The sequence below is a fragment of the Aquarana catesbeiana genome, linkage group LG10 (genome assembly GCF_042186555.1).
Source record: "Aquarana catesbeiana isolate 2022-GZ linkage group LG10, ASM4218655v1, whole genome shotgun sequence".
Taxonomy (NCBI): domain Eukaryota; kingdom Metazoa; phylum Chordata; class Amphibia; order Anura; family Ranidae; genus Aquarana; species Aquarana catesbeiana.
This window is the reverse complement of record NC_133333.1, coordinates 207857147-207869662: the sequence shown is the minus strand read 5'-3', so window position 1 is coordinate 207869662 and position 12516 is coordinate 207857147. Positions and strand designations below refer to the sequence as shown.

Below are 12516 nucleotides of genomic sequence, written 5' to 3'. Positions count from 1 at the left end.
CCTGATGTAATGAGGGGGCTCTGGGGACCCTAATATAAGTAGGGAGGCTCTCTTGGGACCCTGATGTAAGGGGAGGCTCTCTAGGGACCCTAATGTAGGGGGGGGGGCTCTCTGGGGAACCTGATGTAAGGAGGGCTCCCTGGGGACCCAGATGTAAGGGGGGTTCTCTGGGGACCCTGATGTAAGGGGGGTTCTCTGGGGACCCTGATGTAAGGGGAGGCTCTCTGGGGACCCTGATGTAAGGGGAGGATCTCTGGGGACCATAATATAGGGGGAGGCTCTCTGAGGACCCTGATGTAAGGGGAGACTCTCTGGGGACCCTGATGTAAGGAGGGGATCCCTGGGGACCCTGATGTAAGGAGGGAGGCTCTCTGGGGACCCTAATATAGGGGGAGGCTCTCTAAGGACCCTGATGTAAGGGGGGCTCTCTGGGGACCCTGATGTAGGTGGTGGATCCCTGGGGACCCTGATGTAAGTGGGGGATCCGCATTCAGATATGTAACGATATATAAATAGAGATATATGTGTGTATATACACACACATATTATATTCATGTGTATGCCCGCCAAAGTGTATGACTTTCCTTACTTAGCTGCTATGGGCTCTAGCCCGAGATCTTTTGTAGACCTAGCAACGCCCCTGGTGAGGGCACTTCATGGTTTCTTGCACTGGGGCCCTGAAGATTCTAGTTACGCCTCTGAGTATGTCTCCTTTTTTGTATTTTGGGATCACAGAATGTCATAATGCGGACTCTTGCGCTAACAGGGGGAGAGGGAGAGCGAAGACAGGGGAAATGGGAACTTTTTAAAAAACATTTCATTGTTGTATTCCAGGTTTTTTAGAACATAGAGAGGTTTAAATGACACAGCACACAAGTACTGTGTTGTCTACCATGCTTTAAAGGATCAGGATATAACAAAAAATATATATATAGATCACAAAAGTAAGTACACCCCTCACATTTTTGTAAATATTTTATTATATCTTTTCATGTGACAACACTGAAGAAATGACACTTTGCTACAATGTAAAGTAGTGAGTGTACAGCTTGTATAACAGTGTAAATTTGCTGTCCCCTCAAAATAAGTCAACACAGCCATTAATGTCTGTATATATATATATATATAATTTTTTTTTTTTTTAGGGTTACAACCTTTTTAAGATCGTCATGATATGACTATATTTGAATAAATGTAGATTATTGTAAATAAGCCCTAGTGTGTTTTTTGTACACAACATTTTATACAAGACCCGGTCTTATTTTCGGGGAAACACGGTGTGTGGCTATATATAATTTAATTTTTTTATAGAGTGTGTGTATATGTATGTATGTATATATCTATTCTAAAACAAAAACTAAATCTACATCCTAGCAATCCCCACAAGATTTTTACACTGCTAATTGCTAAGAAACTTCCAAAAACAAGTCATCTACATTATTTCCATTTGCTATGAGTTTGTAGATTTTTAAAATATTTTGGCATTCATTTTTTGTTTTCTTGGCACTGTTACTCCAAAATTGACCCCAGATCTGTTCTGTAGAAGGTAAAGGTCATTGCTGTGTGGGAAGAACAAATGCTACAAGAATCTTAGGGGTAACATCACTGCAGGATGTCATATAACTTTCTATTACAAATCGGGGGTCTGGATAAAAGTGACCAGTAGAGGGCGACAGAGTCCTCTGCGTTCACCACTTCACCAGAATAAGACACTAATTAGACTTATTGTTGAAGTGTTCAGAATACACAATGGAATTTGGAAACCAGCTGAGTACAATTTTTTTTTTAAAGATTGTATTTTATGGATATACTTTTCAAACGTGGATTAAAAAAATGGAGCTAATGACCATAGGAGCCAATTGCATTCAAGTTTCATGACCTTTATTTTTTGTGTTTTCATTAATCAGCCCATCAAGGTGAGAGTGACAGCGAACAGTCTTCCAGTAGTGCAGACAGAGTATTCCAGGAGAGGAGAGAGCAGAAGGAGCTGAGTCCTCCAGTAGAGCAGAGTATTTCAGGAGAGGAGCATTAGATAGGAAGGAGGGAGAGATGGACTGGGTGTAAATAATAGAGATATAACAATTACCCTATTCCCAGCACTCTAAAGAGAGAAAATTAGGCAATTGCTTTGTCTAATAAAAGAATGAACCAGTCAGTAATTGCCACTATCCAGATCCCCTGCAATACCAACCAAAGAAGAAAAACTACAGAAAGAGATTAAACTGAAAAATATCAGGTCACCATCTTGCCCTTTCCACTAGTATTTAGAAATAAATATTCTCTTCCATATGCATTTAATATTTTATTACTCTAACATTATGATACATGAAATGTCTAACGTTTGGGTTATACTGTGGCCTACAGGAAGATTGGGCACTAGCAAAACAAAAAAACAAATATTTGTAGGCAATTTTTTTTTGATTTGCACTCAAGACACTTGTCTACATCACGGCTGGAGCTTTGTCTCTCCGATTTCAGCTATTTGGCACAGTTGTCCAGCTTTTGGAGTACTGTGGCCAGACCCCAACAGACTGGACGTTATGGGGATAGCCTGGAAGGGATCTTTGGCACTGGGTTTCAGGTGGGGCGTTTTCCAGACTCTATTATGGTTGAAACTGTCCAAGTCCAGAGCCTCTGGCATTGCTAAAGTGCTTGCACTAAAGGGCACCTTTATTTCCTGTTGGTTTTTTTCTGAGAAAGGGGGTTAACACTGTGGGAGTGAATGGTGACACATCTGCCAGGTAGAGTGTTGTACATGTGCTCTTTCCCCACATACAGCATTTTCCTGCTTGCAAAGAGCCACGTGGAGCTTGATTTATACCTGCTGCCCACCAACAGTGATTTTGGTCACCTCTTGCCACCCTACCAGCTGTCTTTTATGAATACCTGAGGCCTCGCTCTTAGTTTGAGCCTGTACACTGCCTTACTATCACCTGGTTGCAACATGTCTACTTCTAGACAAGGGAGAGGATAGACAAACTCACTTATTAACAGCTCTGGGATTATTTGTAGTATATTGATTGACTGTGCTGATGTCTGCAGCCTAGAATCAGCTTATCCTCTGCTCCAAAGCTTGGCCATACAAGAGCGAATTTGCTTAGTTAGTGGCACTATCGTCATCCTCCCACCTACCCTGGACCAGTTCTTGGTATTGTTATCAAGAATGCTACTGATGGCAAGAGCACCGATCTTCCGCAGTAGAAGAAGCCTCGGGAACAGAATATTCCTCTCTAATCACTAAGAAACTTCACTTTTGTTACTCAACACATTGAGACCCTTTAAGTTTGGCTCCCAGTCCACCCACAACATCTAGCACTCAGTCTTCCAACTCCTCAGACCAAGCCTTCCTTGATATGAAAGGTTTAGAATCTGTCTGTTTTGTTAATCTTTGATGACACTTGGGCAAATTTCATCTCAGCCACTTGGGTGTAGGAGTTACCCAGGACTGGAGTTTTGCTCCCTGGCCCTTCTTCATGTTTTTGCCTCCACCCTTGATGTGTCATTGCACAGATTAGCAGATCTACATCAAACCCGGTTTAATTTTCTGGATCAAGGGTTCGTTGTTCCAGTGTCTGTGGCAGAACGATTTCTAGTGTTTTACTCCAACCTTTCCACTGTTCCCCAACCCAAAAGGGGCATTGCTGTGATCCTAATTACTCCAGACTGGCACAGACGCATGTGCTACACCACTTCCTGGCAGGCGCCCATGGTTTTGAGGGACAGTTTAATCTCTTAAAGTGGAACTACACTTCATCTGAGCACCACAAACCAAAAATGCTGTTTAATTAATTTTTAATATTCAAAGCAAACTCGCCCAACTTTCCATGTTACCATGCTTTATTTTGTTGAGAACACCCTCTATCATTTCTGGCCATGTCCATCTTGAGTAAGGGCAGATGATTCATGTAGCATTTACTTCCTGGACTCCACTTGCTCTCAGGCATGCAAGCAGGAGAGGGTAAGCTAAGCTGAGAAAGTCCCTCCTGAAGACTCCTGGGATGTATTGTATCATTTGCCTAGGCATAGAAACCAGAAAGTAACTTAAAAAAAGTAAATAAAAGTTTAAAACAAGTAAATATGATATAGCATATACAGCACAAGGATTAAAAATAGTCAGTGTTGATTGAGAGTGTGAAATTCCGCTTTACGTTTCTGCTCCTTCTATTCAGTTTTGGAGGCTGTTGGCCTTCTTTGACCTTTTTATTGAAGTGATTGTAAAGTCTCTTTTTTTTCTAAATAACAAACGTGTTATACTTACCTCCTCTGTGCTGTAGTTTTGCACAGCACAGCCCCGATCCTCCTCCTTCGCGGGTCTCTCTTCGCTGCTCTTGGCCCCTCCCTCCTGTTGAGTGCCCCCACAGCAAGCAGCTTGCTATGGGGGCACCCAAGCCGAGCTGCAGCTCCGTCTATCCATTCAGACACAGAGCTGCCGTTCGGCCCTGCCCCCTCTCTCTCCTGATTGTCTAACTGACAGCGGCGGGAGCCAATGGCGCCGCTGCTGTGTCTCAGCCAATCAAAGGGGACAGAGATGGGGCTCAGGCATATATTAGGGGGGCTGCTGCACACAGAAGGCTTTTTATCTTAATGCATTAAGATAAAAAAAACTGCCTTTACAACTCCTTTAAAATATTTGTCTTTCCATGTAGCTCGCCCTGTCTATTCTTCTGTGTGATCTGAATCTGGTTCTTTGCATTATAGAAACCGCACTTTGAACCCATTCCTTTCTCTACTCTCACCGACAAGGTGGTGTGTTTTGTAGCCATCACCTCTGCAAGGTGAGTGTCTAAACTGGTAACCTTATCCACTAGGAACCCCTTTTGGTTGTGTATAGGGCAGATTCATAACTAGAACCCTCAGGCACCAGTGCAAAAAACAATGAAGGCCCTGACCTAAGCCTGGGGCCCTTCCCTCCGAGCCTGGGGCCCTTGCTCCTGGTGTGGGGACCTTTCACGTGTTCTGCAGTGGGCCCCCTTCCTGCCCGTACATTAAAATCCCCCCTAACATCAGAGTTACCAGAGCCCCCTTTACATCAGAGTTCCCCTTAACAGTACATCAGAGTCCTCAGGGTTTACCCTACAGTGCAAGTGTGAACGCTGCAGACCCTGATGTAAGGTGGAAAGTATGAGGCAAACTGATATGAGGGAAACCTTTATATCAGTGTTGCCCTTACCTTAGGATCTCTACTCGCCCCTTACATAAGTGACCTCCCATAGAGTAACTGACTGCCCCACAGACTCTGTGCGGCCTGGAGTTGCCACACACGGACCTCCTGTAATTGCCTGCAGGTTTTGGTCCTCCTCTCCCTCGCATTCCCTCCTTGCAGTTGGTTTCAAACTTGCTGGAAAGGCGGCAAGAGCTATGATGTCACCGCCCACCTGACCAAGGCATTCCCGGACTGGCCGATTAGTAATCTGCGCAGCTGGGCTCGGGCCGGATGGGGGCAGAGGAAACATGGGACAAGTGTAGTTTTAACAGGCACTTTTTTTTTTTTACACTGGCAACACTGCTTGGGCTCGCCCCCCCGCCCACAGTGGCGTAACACCAGGCCTCAGTCGTAAGTGTGACCTTTAGGACCCTGATAGTTCTGCCACTGGCATAGGGACAAAGTAGTTTTGAAGCCCATGGACTTGCGTCTTGCTTAAGGTAGTTTCTACCGTTCACTGCAAACCAGGACAGGGCCTTGTTTTTCCCATCCCTCTGGTTTCACTTCACCAAAAGGAACATTTTCCTTCATTGTCTGGATGTAAATTGGGGTGTGCAAGTCTACCTGTCAACCGCTGCTTCTTTCAGAAAGACTGATTATCTTTTTGGCATTCCGAATGAACACCAGAAGGGTGCTCTGGCTTCTCATCCCACTATCTCAAGGTGACTCAGACATAACATTGTTAGGTTTCAAGGATTGGGCTCTCCTAGATCTGTGAGGGCTGCTAGGGTTTTGGCAAGCTGGCAACTGTTTCCCAGATCATCTGATGCCAGCTTCGAGGTAAAGTTCCCTCAGGTGGCTAATAAACTGCAGCCAGTTTGGGTCTGTTAGCTTTTGTTTGCTGTTGCCCACCCCTCATTTGGACTGCTTGTGGACATACTGAAGGTTTAATTATTCCTGTGTCCCTCAATGGACCAGAAAGAACACAGGATTTATAAACTCACCGTAAAGTCAATTTAAGGAGGTCTCAGCCATTTGTGTTCATGATCATGTTCCCAGTACTGCTTTGCCATACAACTGGGGCATGTTGGTAGTAGGAGAAATTATCCTGAGTTGACATACCGTTTGGCACAGTCCAACCCTCCTGTAGACAGCAGAATAACAGGTTAAAGACTTCCTGTGTCCTTCAATGGACTTCAAGAAAAGCATAGTGCAGAAAACCCCATTTTAAAGTCACATAGTGACAAATCTCTACCATTGGATACAGCCCAACAATTACTAATGAAAGAGTAATGAAATGTTCATTCCATCTAAAACTAGCACTGCAGATTTTAATAGATGCAGAAATTCTCTACACGAGCCAATTCGCAATTTAATATGTTGGCATCAACCTTTCTAGAAGTAAAATACCCAAAAGGTCACATTCCTTCAATACAGCATTTTGGAGGCGTGCTGTGTGTGCATACATATTTCTGGATTGTGTGATTGGCTGTTTTCATAACCTGCATTGAACCACAAGTCAAATTTCAACCTTCCCCTTGCAAAAGGTGCCTAAAAAAAAAAAATGTCCGACATTTGGGCCGTGTGCATGTCAGGCTGTCTGACAGAAGCAAGTCATTCGGCCGTGTGTATGTCCAACGAGCTGGAAAACCAGCAGTCGACCGACTCCCAACCAGCGCTCTCAGCCAATGGCAGAGAGCGCTGATCGGAGTGTTCTGGCAGGGGGGCCGCCCCCCTGTCAGAACACAACAGCTCAGTGGGGGGGATTGCTGAACTAACTTTGCATGGTTAGTACAGCAGCTCCGACCGGAGCTGTCAGTTTTTTTCATGCTTGTATCACTCCCACATTGAAATCCAAGATTTAGCTTGTTAAAAAGCACGTTTGCAGCATGTTAAAAATCCAAATCCCCAGCAAGTGGCTGAGGACTCAAATTTTACTACACCTCAAGGTGGGTGCCTAAGCCACCCTTATGGTTGCATTGGGCCTGGGTGCGCTACCCCATGCATTCCAACATGTGTTGCATTATTTTGAAAGAGTTGCAATGCACCTAAACCTTGGACATGTACTGAAATTAGTTCTTCACAACTCATAGAAGGTTCCTATCTGTGAGCTTGCAAAGTTGCAACATTAAAAGTAAGTGGCGGCACCACCACTTGTGTGTTGCGGTAACGCACCGTAAATCGTGCATTGCTGCAATGGTGTTGCTTTCCTGGCCTATAGTATAGTTTGACACTATTGCACTCCTGTGGTCCTCTCTGTACAAGATTCAATTTGGTTCACAGTGCAGAACCTCCTACTGTCAATTTCCTGAAAAGGGATTGTGCAAAACTATTATAAAGAAAAATTCAATGGGAGTATATTAGTAATCATTCCCTGTATTAATGCACGTTCAGAGCACATATAAACCTCTGCTTTCCTTACTCTGCAGAGCTCCCCTTTAAACAGATTAGACTGACAAATATACCATAAACCCAATATAACCACATTGCTGACAATTAAAAAAAAAATAAATAAAAAGTAATAAATAAAAAATGTGCAAAAAAAATATTTTGAAAAATTACTCGCATTCACTTTGATTGGATACGATGTGTGGGGGCCGTACAGAACCAAATACTCAAATACACGGGCCTTACAGAACTATTCAGCAGTGTGGTCTACGGATCTGTGTGCACAGCTGTGTTAGGCCAAAGGTGGCAACAAAACAGCGGCATTTTTTTGTTGCGCGCAATTGCAAATAACTGCACCCACTATGCTGCCATCATCTTTTTTTTTTTTTAGGCATCACGCTTTACGGTATCTGTGAATGTTCTTTTACTGAATGTATTATGAAGGACCCTCAATTCCCATCCTGTGCCTTTAAAATATTAAACCTGTTCTCTTTTTTAATTCCTTTTTTCCCTTTAAATCCCCCCTCCCCCCGACACTTCCTCTACCCCCGGATTTTCTTTTGTTGGCCTTTGTGTGGCCCCTGTGGAGCCCAGAATCCCGGACGATGGTTTCCAACACGTTATTTGTCCCCGAAGAAGAAAAGAATCGTCATTTTTTTTTTTTTTTTTTTTGTCGCTGCTCCCCGCTGATCGCTCTCTATTGGCTCACGTGGGGAAATCCGGGGACCAATCGGGGGCCGCTTTCCCCTTCATGTCCTAGCAACAAGCTGGAGAGAGAGTGTCTCGGCTCCTGCAAGCTGACACCTGTACAATGACATCATGAAGGACGGCGATGCTGCAAAGCGTTTGGATTTTTTTTTTTCCCTTCTCCTTCTCCGTCTGCAGCGGAGTTCATCTAAGGTGCCGCAGTCTGCTCTTAAAGGGGAAGCGCTGATGGACTTGCATCTACGAGGGAATCAAACTGTTCATGTCTCTAGAAACCCAAAACCGCATCTCTAACCACCCACACGCCTTAAAATATACCGGTCATGACTGGATTACGCAGTCTGCCATGGCTGATATCGCCGTGTGAGATCACTCCTTTCCTGGCATTCTTGGTGGATAAGCATAATAATGATAATTTAGGCAAAATCGATTTAACTGCAAAATTTTGCTGAACGGCATTGGAAAAAAATGTGCTTAAAAATGTATTCTCATATCGCCCCCACACACACTTTATTTGGAGTGCGTGCCCCCCACCCCCATTTTTTTTTTTTTTTTTTATATAAGGGGTGTATGTGTGGTAGGTTAATTTAGGGGCATACATATAAAGCAATGAATCTGATATTCAAACATTCACTGCAGGTAAATCTTCCAGATGCATGTGTTTTATTCCCCGCTTCATAAATATGCCCCTTATGGCTCATTCACACAGGCGGCCAGGGGGAGGAAAAAGCAGAAGGTTGAGCTGCCGGTTTTACTGCCCACACTAAGGAAGGGCATGCAGCTGCTCAGGGCTGTACACACTCAACACTTGTGCTTTAATTTTTGCCGCAGCCAATAAGCAATGTCGCAACTGGTGAGAGGCACTGGCCCAGAACCAAATCCGTTTAATGCTGAACTCTGAGCGTATAATCATTCATTTAAACATATTCCTCAACAGTCACTAGGGATATAAATCCACTTTGTAAGCACCAAATACCTTTGAAAACCCAGTTATTACAGTGAGGGAAAAAAGTACATTTGCCCACTGACAAAGAAATGATCCGTCTAATTGTAATGGTAGGTTTATTTTAACAGTGAGAGACAAAATAACAAAAATATTCAGAAATACGCATTTCAAAAACGTTGTAAATTGATTTGTATTTTAATGAGTGAAATAAGTATTTGATTCCCTATCAATCAGAAAGAGTTCTGGCTCCCATGTGTTTTCTATGTAGGTAACAAGCTGATATTAGGAACACTCTCTTAAAGGGAGTGCTCCTAATCTCAGCTTGTTACATGTATAAAAGAAAGAAAAGCAATCAGATTCTAATCTCTCCACCATGGCCAAGACCAAAGAGCTGTCCAAAGATTTCAGGAACAAGATTGTAGACCTACACCAGGCTGGAATGGGCTACAAGACCACCGCCAAGCAGCTTGGTGAGAGGGTAACAACAGTTGGTGCAATTATTTGCAAATGGAAGAAACACAAAATAACTGCCAATCTCCCTCGGTCTGGGGCTCCATGCAAAATCTCACCTCTCACCTCATCTCACCGGTTTCAATTATCATGAGCACGATGAGGAATCAGCCCAGAACTACATGGGAGAATCTGGTCAATGATCCCAAGGCAGCCTAGGACCATAGTCACCAAGAAAACAATTGGTAACACACTACACCATGAAGGACTGAAATCCTAAAGCGTCCACAGGTCACCCTGCTCAAGAAAGCACATGTACAGGCCTGTCTGAAGTTTGCTAATGAACATCTGAATGATTCAGAGGAGAACTGGGTGAAAGTGTTGTGGCCAGATGCGACCAAAATTGAGCTCTTTGGCACTAACTCAACTCACCGTGTTTGGAGGAGGAGCAGTGCTGCCTATGACCCCAAGAACACCATCCCCACCGTCAAACACAGAGGGAGAAACATTATGCTTTGGGGGATGTTTTTCTGCTAAGGGAACAGGGCAACTTCACCACATCACATCAAAGTGACAATGGACGGGGCCGTGTACCATCAAATCTTGGGTGAGAACCTCCTTCCCTCAGCCAGGGCATTGAAAATGGGTCGTGGATGGGTATTCTAGGATTACAATGACCCAAAACACACAGCCAAGGCAACAAAGGAGTGGCTCAAGAAGAAGCACATTAAGGTCCTGGAGTGGCCTAGCCAGTCTCCAGACCTTAATCCCATAGAAAATATTTGGAGGGAGCTGTAGGTTCGAGTTGTCAAATGTCAGCCTCAAAACCTTAATGACTTGTAAAGGTCCTGCAAAGGGGAGTGGGTCAAAATCCCTCCTGAGATGTGTGCAAACCTGGTGGCCAACTACAAGAAACGTCGGACCTCTGTGATTGCCAACAAGGGTTTTTCCACCAAGTACTAAGTAATGTTTTGCAAAGGGGGTACCAAAAGTGTAGCGCTTAAATTTGAAACAAAATACAACAATGAAATATGAAACAGATGGGAAATATACCCCAATAATTACTAATAAAAATGCAAAAATGCAAATAAACCCAGTGACTGGTGATGAGTGTCCAAAAAAGTCCAAGTGAGCAAAGTAAAAAATGAATAATGAAACAATATTAGAGACACATATGTTCTAAATAGCTAAAACATGAGTCCAAAAACTTTGTGTAGAAATCATGACAATAAACATGGTGTGAACTTGAAGTGAAGAGTTCCACCAACAAACTTAGGGAGGCTTACCAGAGCATTTGGACACACAAGAACATATGTTCTGTGGGTCAAATGGGCTTGTGTTGTATATGCACCAAATGGAACTGGACACTGGGATCCTCTGGAGACTCCAACAGGAACTCGCAGCTGTCCTCAAGATAGGTGGTAGTGATGGTATTTCTCATAGAGTTGGTATCCAGGTGATCGTGGATATGACAAATGAATTCTAACCTCACTGGCTCCTGCAGAGAGGACCCTCTGCCTTTGTCACTGAGCTGTGGAAGCAACTGCAATCAACTGGTGGCCTGGAGCAGACCAAAAAAGAACATCTACATCTTTTGCGGAGGGGTCAAATACGTATTTCACTCATTAAAATGCAAATCAATTTATAAAACTTTTTTGAAATGTGTTTTTCTGTAAATTTTTGTTTGTAATTTTGTCTCTCACTGTTAACTTAAACCTACCAATAGACTGATCATTTCTTTGTCAGTGGTACAAAATCAGCAGGGGTTCAAATACTCTTTTTCCCCCACTGTACCTTGTAAATATAGTGATGACATCTACCAGAAATACACAAACCAGTGCTACTACCTCCTAAAATGGTATCGCAGGTATATGAGCAGTGCTCAGGCAGAGGCAGCTGATACCTCATCCACAAAAGTCAATCCAGCAGAAAAAGGTGAATGCTCTGCAATCATAGGCTTTATTCAGTGGGTAACAAATAACAGCCATAAGATGTCAATGCCTTTCAGCCAAAGGTTGCCTTATTCATGAATAAGGCTCTGGCTGAAACGCGTTGACATCCTACAGTTATTTGTTACCCGCTGAATAAAGCCTATGACTGTAGAGGATCCACCGTGGTGCTGGCTTTTTCTGTTGGATTGACAGCGGCGACATCATCCCTGTGCTGTACACAGCCTGTGCAGTGAGCAGAGCTGTAGGATGTACCCAGTAGGCCCCACCCACTACAGTCTGTCTACAGAAAACTACAGGAGGGGGCGGAGACAAGACCAGTGACCCTGCACAGGGAGAGAGAGCAGCAGTGACCGGTCTTTATTACAGGAAAGAAATGTTTCACACTGGATGCACAGATCTGGAGGAAATACATAAAACACACCCAGAATGACCAAATCTAAGCAGATTAAACTTCAGATTTGGTCACAGAACAATATTGAGTCTGTTCATGATACTTTTTTCATTTTCACGAACATCCAAATTTTCTGATTTTGGGTGGTGCCCCCTTCAAGGTCCAAGCATTACCAATATGCAACGTATTAGCAGAATGTTAGGCAAGACAATCTCTGAGGAAAACAAAAAAGCACAGACAAACATATACAACAATTGTAATTAACCACTTGCCAACCGTGCTATAGCTGAATGATGGCTACAGCCTGGACGGCTAGTTCTGGGAGGACACTGCTGATCACAGATTGAGGTAAACAATCAGTGGCTCTTTACCACGTGATTAGCTGTGTCCAATCACAGCTGATCATGGAAGTAAATAGAAGCCGGTTATCAGCACTCCTTTTCTCATGCTGACAGCATGAGGAGAGTAGAAGAGCCTATAACTGGCTTCTCCAAAAAGTACACTGATAATCAGGGCACTGGTTATCCATGTCCTCTTTATC

At 43.7% G+C, this 12516-nt stretch overlaps 1 long non-coding RNA gene across 1 annotated transcript; it reads right to left on the bottom strand.

Annotated features, from left to right (window-relative positions):
• Positions 1 to 1036: 1036 nt before the first annotated feature.
• On the bottom strand, positions 1037 to 9289 carry LOC141111161 (uncharacterized). The gene is made up of 3 exons (XR_012236392.1): positions 8078 to 9289; positions 6148 to 6287; positions 1037 to 4016 (listed from the first exon to the last, which is right to left on the bottom strand). It is a non-coding gene; the product is annotated as an uncharacterized lncRNA (long non-coding RNA).
• Between the last annotated feature and the right edge of the window lie 3227 nt (positions 9290 to 12516).